The following is a 12,501-nucleotide window of genomic DNA, read 5'->3' on the forward strand; positions in this document are numbered from 1 at the left end:
ACATCCAGCTTCTTCTCACTGCTTAGTTCCAAACCACTTCCATATTTTCAGGTATTTGTTACAGTAACACCTGGTTTTGGGTACCAAAATCTGTATTAGTTTTCTATTGCAATGTAATAAATTGCCATAATTTAACAGCTTAAGACAACACCCATTTGTCAACTCACAGTTATTTAGGTCATAAGTATGGTCATGGTACAACTGGGTTCTTTGCTCAAAGTAGCCAAAAGCTGACATCAAGATGTCTTCTGGGGCTGCAGTTCTCATTTGAGGTTTGGAGTCCCCTTCCAAGCTCACTGTATGTTGAAAGAAGTCAGTTTCTAGTGATAGTAGGTCTGAGATACTTCTCTCCTTGGTGGCTATCAGCTGGGGGCCTCAACTCCTCATGGTCATCCCTCTCTATTGGCAATTTACAAGATGATGCTTGCTTTCTTACTGCCAACCAGAATGCATCTTTCTTACAACTTCTTCTGCTACTAGTTGGAGAGAACTCTAAAGGGTTCATGTGATCATGTCAAGCCCACCTGGATGATCTCCCTTTCTTAAAGTCAACTGTAACACAACCTAATCACAGGAGTAAAATCTAGTGTCTTCATGATCCCTAGGATTATACAGGGCATGTACTTCAGAGGCATGGAAAATCTTGGGGAGACGTCTTAGAATTCTACCTACCATTATAATAATATGTTAAATTATCTGGAAGGATATCATCTAGCTCAATGTCTGCCTCTAAAGGCCTATATAAATCAGGTTTAATTCTTTTTTTCCCATTCAGATATAATAACAAGGAGGCAATAATAGTTGCAAAGTTCCCATAATTTTTGTATTTTGAGCTTTACTATTTTAAGTAATGCTTGATGAATCCCAGTGAAATCTATATTGAGATAAAATTCAATACACTAAATATAACAGAAACCTAAGTTTTATATAAATCATTCATGAAGAAAAAGTCTTTTAAATACAAATAATTCAGTTTCACCTGAAGATCAAATATCTTTTATTGCAAAAATTGGGCTTATAGAAATAATTATGGAAAGATAATAAAATGTTTGTTTTACCTTATACACATTTGCATACTAATAAATGTAACTATTGGGTACAAAAGGGGAAAAATAGTTTTGCATATATAAGTGCAACCGAGAAACACTTAGAGGCCTTAGTGCTGTTGTCCTTAATCTTGGCTGCTAAAAAGCATTTAGGCATATATATAAAAATACAGTAAAACAAAACACAAACAAAGAAATTCCTGGGTCCCATTCTGAAAGATTCTAATTCAATTGCAGGTCGTGGCCATAATCTTGGAAATGGCAATAGCCAAGGTCCTTCGGAAGCTCACAATCTAAAGTAAAAAAACAGATACTTGAAAAAATCAGCTTGCACCAAGGATCCTTGCACAAAGGACTTAATCTTAACTTTAAACATTGAGGTTCCTCTGCATCTATTGAGATAATCAATAGATATCCATTGAGATAATCAATAGATATCCATTGAGATAATCAATAGATATCCATTGAGATAATCAATAGATATCCATTGAGATAATCAATAGATATCCATTGAGATAATCAATAGATATCTATTGAGATAATAGATATCTATTGAGATAATCATGTGGTTTTCGTCATTGGTTCTGTTTATGTGATGGATTACATTTATTGATTTGCATATGTTGAACCAGCCTTGCATCCCAGGGATGAAGCCAGCTTGATTGTGGTGGCTAAGCTTTTTGATGTGCTGCTGGATTTGGTTTGCCAGTATTTTAAAGAGGATTTTCGCATAGATGTTCATCAGGGATATTGGCCTGAAATTTTCTCTTTTTGTTGTGTCCCTACCAGGTTTTGGTATCAGGATGATGCTGGCCTCATAAAATGAGTTAGGGAGGAGTCTCTCTTTTTCCATTGTTTGGAATCATTTCAGGAGGAATGGTATCAGCTCCTCTTTGTACCTCTGGTAGAATTCGGCTGTGAATCCGTCTGGTCCTAGGCTTTTTCTGGTTGGTAGGCTATTGATTTCTGCTTCAATTTCAGAACTTGTTCTATCCTTGGTCTATTCAAGGATTCAATTTCTTCTTGGTTTAATATTGGGAGGGTGTATGTGTCCAAGAACTTGTCCATTTCTTCTAGTTCTAGTCTATTTGCATAAAGATGTTTATAGTATTCTCTGATGGTAGTTTCTATATCTGTGGGATCAGTGGTGATATTCCCTTTATCATTTTTTATTGTGTTTATTTGATGCTTCTCTCTTTTCTTCTTTATTAGTCTGGCTAGCAGTCTATCTATTTTGTTAATCTTTTCAAAAAACAAGCTCCTGGATTCATTGATATTTTGAAGGGTTTTTCGTGTCTCTATCTCTTTCAGTTCTGCTCTGATCTTAGTTATTTCTTGTCTTCTGCTAGCTTTTGAATTTGTTTGCTTTTGCATCTCTAGTTCTTTTAATTGTGATGTTAGAATGTCAATTTTAGATCTTCCCACTTTCTCCTATGAGTCTTCAGTGCTATAAATTTCCCTCTAAACATTGCTTTAGCTGTGTCCCAGAGATTCTGGTATGTTGTGTCCTTGTTCTCATTGGTTTCAAAGAACTTATTTATCTCTGCCTTAATTTCATTATTTACCCAGTGGTCGTTCAGGAGCAGGTTGTTCAGTTTCCATGTAGTTGTGTGGTTTGAGTAAGTTTCTTAATCCTGAGTTCTAATTTGATTGCACTGTGGTCTGAGAGTGTTTGTTATGATTTCCATTTTTTTTGCATTTGCTGAGGAGTGTTTACTACCAATTATGTGGTCAATTTTAGAACAAGTGTGATGTGGTGCTGAGAAGAATGTATATTCAGTTGCTTTGGGGTGGAGAGTTCTGTAGATGTCTATTAGGTCCACCTGGTCCAAAGCTGAGTTCAAGTCCTGAATATCCTTGTTAATTTTCTGTCTTGTTGATCTGTCTAATATTGACAGTGAGGTGTTAAAGTCTCCCACTATTATATGTGGGAGTCTAAATCTCTTTCTAGGCCTCTAAGAACTTGCTTTATGAATCTGGGTGCTCCTGTATTGGGTACATATATATTTAGGATAGTTAGCTCTTCTTGTGGCATTGATCACTTTACCATTATGTAATGGCCTTCTTTGTCTCTTTTGATCTTTGTTGGTTTAAAGTCTGTTTTATCAGAGACTAGGATTGCAAATCCTGCTTTTTTTGCTTTCCATTTGCTTAATAAATATTCTTCCATCCCTTTATTTTTAGTGTGTCTTTGCACATGAGATGGGCCTCCTAAATACAGTGCACCGATGGGTCTTGACTCTATCAAATTTGCCAGGATGTGGCTTTTAATTGGGGCATTTAGTCCATTTACATTTAAGTTTAATATTGTTATGTGTGAATTTGATCCTGTCATTATGATGATAGCTGTTTATTTTGCCCATTAGTTGATGCAGTTTCTTCATAGTGTTGATGACCTTTACAATTCAATAAAATTCAACACCCCTTCATGCTAAAAACTCTCAACAAACTAGGTATTGATGGAACAAATGTCAAAATAATAAGAGCTATTCATGACAAACACACAGTCAATATCATACTGAATGGGCAGAGCTGGAAGCATTCCCTTTGAAAACTGGCACAAGACAGGGATGCCCTCTCTCACCATTCCTATTCAACATAGTGTTGGAAGTTCTGGCCAGGGCAATCAGGCAAGAGAAAGAAATAAAGGGCATTCAGATAGGAAGAGAGGAAGTCAAATTGTCTCTATTTGCAGATGACATGATTGTATATTTAGAAAACCCCATCGTCTCAGCCCCAAATCTCCTTAAGCTGATAAGCAAGTTCAGCAAAATCTCAGGATACATAATCAATGTGCAAAAATCACAAACATTCCTATACACCAATAATAGACAAAACAGAGAGCCAAATCATGAGTGAACTCCCATTCACAACTGCTACAAAGAGAATAAAATACCTAGGAATCCAATTTACAAGGGATGTGAAGGACCTTTTCAAAGAGAACTACAAACCACTGCTCAAGGAAATAAGAAAGGGCACAAACAAATGGAAAAATATTCAATGCTCATGGATAGGAGGAATTAATATCATGAAAATGGCCACACTGCCCAAAGTAATTTATAGATTCAATGCTGTCCCCATCAAGCTACCATTGACTTTCTTCACAGAATAAGAAAAAACTACTTTAAATTTCATATAGAACCAAAAAAGAGCCCGTATAGCCAAGACAATCCTAAGCAAAAAGAACAAACCTGGAGGCATCACGCTACCTGACTTCAACCTATATTACAAGGCTGCAGTAACCAAAACAGCAAGGTACTGGTACCAAAACCGATATATAGACCAAGGGAACAGAACAGAGGCCTCAGAAATAACACCACACATCTACAACCATCTGATCTTTGACAAACCTGACAAAAACAGCAATGGGGAAAGGATTCCCTATTTAATAAATGGTGTTGGGAAAACTGGCTAGCCATATGCAGAAAACTGAAACTGGACCCCTTCCTTACACCTTATACAAAAATTTACTCAAGATGGATTAAAGACTTAAATGTAAGAACTAAAACCATAAAAACCCTAGAAGAAAACCTAGGCAATACCATTCAGGACATAGGCATGGGCAAAGCCTTCATGACTAAAACACCAAAAGCAATGGCAACAAAAGCCATAATTGACAAATGGGATCAAATTAAAGAGCTTCTGCACAGCAAAAGAAATGATCATCAGGTTAAACAGGCAACCTACAGAATGGGAGAAAATTTTTGCAATCTATCTATCTGACAAAGGGCTAATATCCAGAATCTACAAGGAACTTCAACAAATTTACAAGAAAAAACAAACAATCCCATCAAAAAGTGGGTGAAGGATATGAACAGACACTTCTCAAAAGAAGACTCTAATGCGTCCAACAAACATATGAAAAAAATCTCATCATCACTGGTCATTAGAGAAATGCAAATCAAAACCACAATGAGATACTATCTTATGCCGGTTAGAATGGTGATCATTAAAAAGTCAGGAAACAACAGATGCTGGAGAGCATGTGGAGAAATAGGAACTTTTTTACACTGTTGGTGGCAGTGTAAATTAGTTCAACCATTGTGGAAGACAGTGTGGTGATTCCTCAAGGATCTAAAACCAGAAATACCATATGACCCAGCAATCCTATTACTGGGTATATGCTCAAAGGATTATAAATCATTCTACCATAAAGACACATGCACATCTATGTTTATTGCAACACTATTCACAATAGCAAAGACTTGGAACCAACCCAGATTCCTATCAATGATAGACTGGATTAAGAAAATGTGGCACATATACACCACAAAATACTATGCAGCCATAAAAAAGGATGAATTCATGTTCTTGGCAGGGACATGGATGAAGCTGGAAACTATTATTCTCAGCAAACTAAAACAGGAAAGAGGAACAGAAAACCAAACACCGCATGTTCTCACTCATAAGTGGGAGTTGAACAATGAGAACACATGGACACAGGAAGGGGAACATCACACACTGGGGCCTGTCGGGGGGTGGGGGCTAGGGGAGGAATAGCATTAGGAGAAATCCCTAATGTAGATGACGGGTTGATTGGTGCAGCAAACCACCATGGCACATGTACACCTATGTAACAAACCTGCATGTTCTGCACATGTATCCCAGAACTTAAAGTATAAAAAAAATTAAGGTTTAATATAGGTAAAGTACAAAGTCACAAGTGATGAATAATCAGAAAGGAGCATACCCATGTAATACACACTTATGTCAAGAAATAGAATAACAAAAATCAGAGCTCCCCTCCCCCAACCATACTCCTTTCAAAGCATTAAACACTGCCTTTTCAAGGGCAACCATTTCCTTGAATTTTAACACCAAAGATAGTTTTACCTATTTTGAATTTCTTACTGATGAAGTAATAAAGTTTTAAAAATCTAAATTGTTTCACTCAATATTGTATTTGCCAGATTAATTCATGCCGTTGTATATAGCAAAGGTTTGTTTCTTGTTATTCTCTATATTTTCTCAACTGTTTAAATACATTACAATTATTTATCTGTTGATGCACATTTGGGTTATTTCCCAGTTTGGAGCGATTATAAATGATGCTGCTGTAAATGTTTCCGAATTGTGACTGTCTTTTGGTGCACATGTGTACCCATTTCTAGAATGGTGATTGCTGAGTCATAAAGCATGTATATGTTCGTTTATACTTACTTTCATGTAGCTTTCTGAGTGTGATTATACTAAGTTTTACTTCTGCAAGCAGTATATGATAGCTCTTATTGCTCTATGTCTTTATCAACACTATGGTTAATCTTCTACAATTTTTTAGCTATTATGGTGGTTATGTGATGATGGCTCATTGCTGTTTTATTTTTCATTTCATTCAATTTCCCTAATGATGACAATTTGGGTATCCTCTCAGCTGAAGTGCCTGTTCAAGCCTTTTGCTCATTTTTCTACTGGGGTCTGACAATTTCCTATTGATTTACAGAAATTCTTTGTATAATCTGGCCTCACATCCTACTGGATACAACATATTTTGCAAATGTCATGTGTTAATCTATAGGTTGTTTTGCTCACGTTTTGTTTTGCTCACATTTAAAGATTTCTTTTGTTTAAGAAAGGCTTTAATTTTAATGTAGTTAAAAATGTTCTTCTAGATAGTTATTACCTCTTGGAATTGTCTATAAGCTTTATTGTTTTGCCTTTCGCTTTTAGTTTTATTACATAACTGGAATTTTCTGTGTACAGTACAAAGTAAAAATGAAGCCATTGTTTTTCTGTGCAGATAATCCAATTAAACCAGTAGCACTGGTTGAAAAGATTAGGTAAACATTTCTAGAGATAATTTGAAGTTTTGGATAATGATATATTACATTAGTGGGGTCATGAATTTGCTTCTGTCAGATACCTAGGGGAAGAGCATGCTACCTTCATAAAAACAGGGATTGAGAAAATTTTAATCTTGAAAGGGTTGGTATATTTGAGGTTGACTCTTATTCCTAGGGTGTAAACTTTTGACATCCCAGTTTGGGACCCCTCACTCTTGATAGTCTTTGATCTCCAATTTTTATTCCCCTAGGCTCTGAACCTACCAAAAGTTATTGTTTCACTTTCTTAGCCTCTCGACTTCCACTTTCAAATCAGCAAATTAAGGGAATGAGTCGTCCAAAGTATCAGGTTCACATTTCTGTGTTTCTTTCATTTTTTGGATCTTGGTCTGATGAACCTTATTTCCTCGATAGCTTACAAACAATGCTTACACACAGACCTTACTTTATTATTTTGTCTGCAATTTTCCAGTCATTCTAAGCAGGAGAGTTCTTTAAAAATAAACTAGTTTACATTGTCCGAAACAAAACTGACAAAATGTAATTTAAGACCTCTAATGACTACTTAACTTCCTAAAAGAGATAGGAATCCAGGATATTCCTGTGTTTCTGACTCTTCCTACCGTATAATAAAACATCTATTTAATTTAACTCATCAAAAGTACTTAGTTGATTCCTAAAAGCTCTTTTAAGAGAGGTTATATGAAATCAGCTGGGACAGGTCAGTGGAAGAAATACATTTTTGGCCAGAGAAGGGAAGTCCGTTATGTACCTTTCAAATAATAACCCAGAAGGAAATTCTGACTCTGTCTCTGTAAATAGCTTTCCTGGTAATAGGGGTGGTAGAGGTCATCTGTGCTTGTAATAGTGATGTCTGGAAACTAATCATAACACCTGTTTCTAGAGTATAAATTGCACGAAGACAATAGTGGCTCAGAGCCTGGTTTTGATAGGACAGAAATACTGTGATATTCCTTCAGGTATTGATTTTTCCCCATTTATTACTTTGTCCCAGGACTTTGGTATTGATTAGAAAGACACTGCTGTTTAATTTTGAGGCCATAGCTATGTGGCTAAGGAGAAGCCACAGGTTAGTGGTATTGCCTATCTTACTCAAGCCAAAACAAAGATACATTTAGTTTATGTCACCCTCTGTTCTCTATCTCAGTCTTTCTATTTATATTCAAGCCTTAAGTTTGTTTAGACACATGATACAATAAGGCCTTATAATCTGTCTTTACTTATTGGTACACTAATGTTTTCATCACTTGCTTCACTCTTGATAAGAATACTTACGCTGAAAATAGTGGGGAAGACAGGAATATTCTGAATCCACATATTTCTCTCAGGGAGTTTTCTGTTTAATATTTTCAAACAGAGAAAATAGTTTAGTACATTTGCTTCTTTTATAGCCATTAGTAGTACTAAATAACTCATATGTACACAATATACAAAAATTCCAAAGTTTCTGAAGGTATGGTCAGCAGATAACCTGCATGATCATCTACAGAATGCATGATCAATATTTAAATTTGTCGGTCTCACCCCAGATCTAAGTCCACATCTCTGGTGGAGGGCCCAGGAATTGACATTTAAATGTTTCCTGTGCAAACATGATTCATATACACACTATTTAATATGCACAGTGGAAAGTTCTGTCACATATATTACCTCACAGAGCCTTCTGGAGTAGGTATAATTATCTCCAATTTCCCAGTGAGAAAACTGAGACACAGAGATGTAAACCATCGGAACAAATCCATATGTAAACTGATCTGGGATGCCAGTTCTCCTGATGCCAGGTTAAATGCTTATCTCATTACATCATCCTTACTCTCTGCAAAGAATCTCTGTCTCAGAAAAGAGATTTTGTCCACATAGAGCTTTCTAAGCAGCATAGCCCAAATGCCTATCCTTTGCTCTGTGGAACCAATTATTGAGATCGTGTATTATGATAACTTTCAGCACACACACTGGGCTTTTCATTTTCAGAGTGCCCAATTTTGATAAAGCACTTTGGAGCTTGCTTGGAGGTTCTGTATATAAAAGCCATGTCATGGATAAAGCAGGTTTAACACCTGTGAGTGATAGCACAATATGAGGGTCACCAGGAGCAGAGACACTGCCACTGTTAGAGCAGGTAGAGAAGACTTATAGCAGACTTTGATGAATGACTCAGCCTCAAGTCCACAGATGTAAAGCTCATTAAATGCAATCCAGAATTATCTTCTATAACAAATGAGAAAAAGTGACATTTTTCCTATCTGAGATCTTTAGCATTTTGTGGGCCAGCAAATAAATTACTGATAAAGACTGGTCTTCTAATTTACTTAGCTGGGAAGAATTTCAAGTATTCCCTCCAGCAAACACATGAAAATAACAACCATGGCCACTAGTAACAGCTACTGATATTGAATGCTCACTATATTCCACAAACTCAGCCTATAGCTTATTACAACTATCTTACTTCACAGATTTGGATCATGATCCCCAAACACACAATCTCCATTGACAATCCTGAATGCTGAAATCCCAAAAGATCAAAACCTTTATTTATACAATGTATTGTGTGTTTCAAAATAGCTGGAAGATAGGACATGTTTCCATATCCTGGATGATATATACTGGAGGTGGTGGATACCCTAAATACACTGACTCTATCATTATACTTTCTATGCATGTAACAAAATATCACATGTACTCCATAAATATGCAGACATATTATGTGTCAATAAAAATAAAGATAAAAATGCATCATTTGCCTGCAGTGGAATTCCTTCCAGCTGATAACATTCAAGGAGCTTTCAATAAATTAAAGTTTCATTTGCCTTAAGAAGCCAGTGATAGGGAAGGCACTAAGATGGTTGACTAGAAGCAGCTAGTGTGTGCTGCTTTCACAGAAGAAAAAGTGTCAAGTAAATACTAGCTCTTCAACTGCAACATCCAGGTGGACACATTGGGATTCATCAAGGAAACAACTCGACCCATGGAGAATGGAGAGGAGTGAGACAGGATGACCACCCACCCAGGCATGGCATGGAGCCAGGAGAGACCTCACACTGCAGGGAAATGGTGAGTGAGTGAGAATCCCCAGGAGCCCACACTTCTGCCATGGACCTTTGCGACTCTGGGCTCAGGAGATCTGCTATTACCTCACCCCCAACAAATGAGGCCTCCAGACTGACATGGAGAGCTTTGTGGAGTCTGGGCCTCCGCTCATGTACACCCAGAGTCCTGGGAGCCTTGAATCCCTGGGCATCCTGGCATTCACAGCTGCAGATCCAGCAACAGGGAGGTCAGCCTCCCTTGTATGCTCCCAGGAAGGGGGCAGAAACTATGGGTCTGAGCAGGGACAGACTACAAGCCTTGCCTCCAATGCACCTTGCAGGAAAATTTCCCACTGGCCTGGGGCTCTAGCACGGCCACACCAAACCTGCCTAGGTTCTCAGGCCAGTAGCATCTCTGTACTTCCCTGGGATGGAGCTTCTAGAGATAGAGGCTGGTCACCAGCTTTGCTGCCCCACAGCCCTCACCCCTGTTGCCCTCAGGCTCTGGATGGTGCATGGTGATTAGGGACTGGAACGGAACCCCAGCACAGGGAAGCCACCTCATGGAAAAGTGGCCAGATTGTTTTCCACATAGGTCCCTTCCCTGTTTCTCCTCACTTAGCGGGGCCTCCTGACCTAGACTCCAGCACAACTACGCTGCCTCTGTCTGAAAACTTCAGTGGGTGGCAGCTCTGCTTTTCTCTGTGGAGGAAATCCCAGAGACAATCCACAGCCCCTCCACCACTTTAGCTGAAGTGGTACTGCCCTAACTGCCCTCGGGCTGGGGAAGGAACAAAGGGCCTGGTGGCTGTGCTGGCAACTCCAGCACACTGCAGCCACCATATGGAGGGGAGCCAAGTTTCTCCTCCCAGGCCCTACCCCACACTCTTCACCAAGCAGAGCCCCTGGCTCAGGACCACAGAACAGCCACCCCACCCATGGCTGAGCATACCAACTGGTAGTGTCATAGGATCTGTAGTGTGTAACTTTTCCAGCCAGAAATCTGTGAAAGGTAGCACTTTGCCCAAGTTTTGCTTGAGCCCACTGGTCTCATTCTGTCTGCTTGGCCTGGCAGGCTGCCCTTGGGAGCACTACTGGCCTGGATCCCATGCCTGCCAAGGGTGGGCCAGGTGCAGAGCAGTGAGGGGTGGGTGAGCGAGCGTGGGGTCCAGACACTGCACACAGCCAGGTGTGCTGGCTGCAGAGGGGTGAGCAGCTGCAGGCTCCAGCACAGATGCTGGCTCCATGCAAAGCTGTGGCTGGATCAAGTGTACTGCAAGTGCCTTCCCCTGCAGGCACCGGGGAATGCTTTGGCACCTAGAAGCTTGGAGATGCCAGGAACCATAGAACCCCAAAGAGGGTGTCATAGCCCTGGTTCAGGGAGCCCCTAGGTTTGGGATCCCCAAAGGGCCACAGTTCTTTCCTTCTTATTGCCTGAAACATGGCAAGTGGGGGCATGCTTCAGCTCCGTTTGTGCTACAGCTCTTTCAGTCCCACCATTCAGCAGATCTCGAGATCTTGTCCTGCATCTAGGAACAGTGAGGAATGCAGACAACTGGAGGGTGAGCAAGGAAGAGAGGAGATTCATTGAGTGACAGAGAAGCTCTCAAGAGACCCAGAGTGGTTAGCTCCTTTCCACAGGCAGGTAATCCCAATATCTGCCTGAGTCTGGCTGAGTTCAGGGTTTGTATGGGCTTCAGAGGGGAGGAAGTGTGTGCTGATTGGTCCATAGGTGACCATGGGCAGGGCCAGAAAAAGCACCATAAGTGCTCACTCCAGTCCACAGAACTGGCAGCCCAGCCCCCAAGCTTCAGGCCATACCTGGCTTCAAGGTGGAGTTTCACTGGAGACCTTCCCCTTTCTGTCCAGGCTCCTGCCACTGTTCATGGCACCCAGGCTGTTGACTCCTACCACTGTTCATGGCACCCAGGCTGTTCATGCTGAGAGGTACCTGCAGGCCTGTGCTGAGCCACCCTCAGCCCCCTCTTGGCCTCCCTCCTGGGTTCAGGTGATTCCCTTTCCTCAGCCTCCTGAGTAGCTTGGATTATGGGCACGCACCACCACGCCCGGCTAATTTTTGTATTTTTAGTAGAAATGGGGTTTCACCATGTTGCTCAGGCTGGTCTCGAACTCCTGACGTCATGATCCACCCGCCTCAGCCTCCCAAAGTGCTGGGATTACAGGCGTGAGCCACCACAGCCGGCCAAAAATCAGTAACATTCTTATACATCAACAACATCCAAGCTGAGAGCCAAATCAAGAATGGAATCTCATTCACAATTGCCACACAGACAAAAATAAAACACGTAGGCATATAGCTAACCAGGGAAGAGAAAGATCTCTACAAGACTTATGAAACACTGATCAAATAAATCAGAGATGACACAAACAATTGAAAAACATTTCATGCCCATGGATAGGAAGAATCAATATTGTTAAAATGGCCATGCTGCCCAAAACAACCTATAAATTCAATGTTATTGCTGTCAAACTACCAATGACATTCTTCACAGAACTAGAAAAACTATATGGAACTACAAAAGAGCCTGAATAGCCAAGTAATCCTAAGCAAGAAGAACAAAGCTGGGGGCATCATGTTACCCGACTTCAAATTATACTACGCAACTA

The sequence above is a fragment of the Pongo pygmaeus genome, chromosome 1 (genome assembly GCF_028885625.2).
Source record: "Pongo pygmaeus isolate AG05252 chromosome 1, NHGRI_mPonPyg2-v2.0_pri, whole genome shotgun sequence".
In the NCBI taxonomy this organism is placed as follows: domain Eukaryota; kingdom Metazoa; phylum Chordata; class Mammalia; order Primates; family Hominidae; genus Pongo; species Pongo pygmaeus.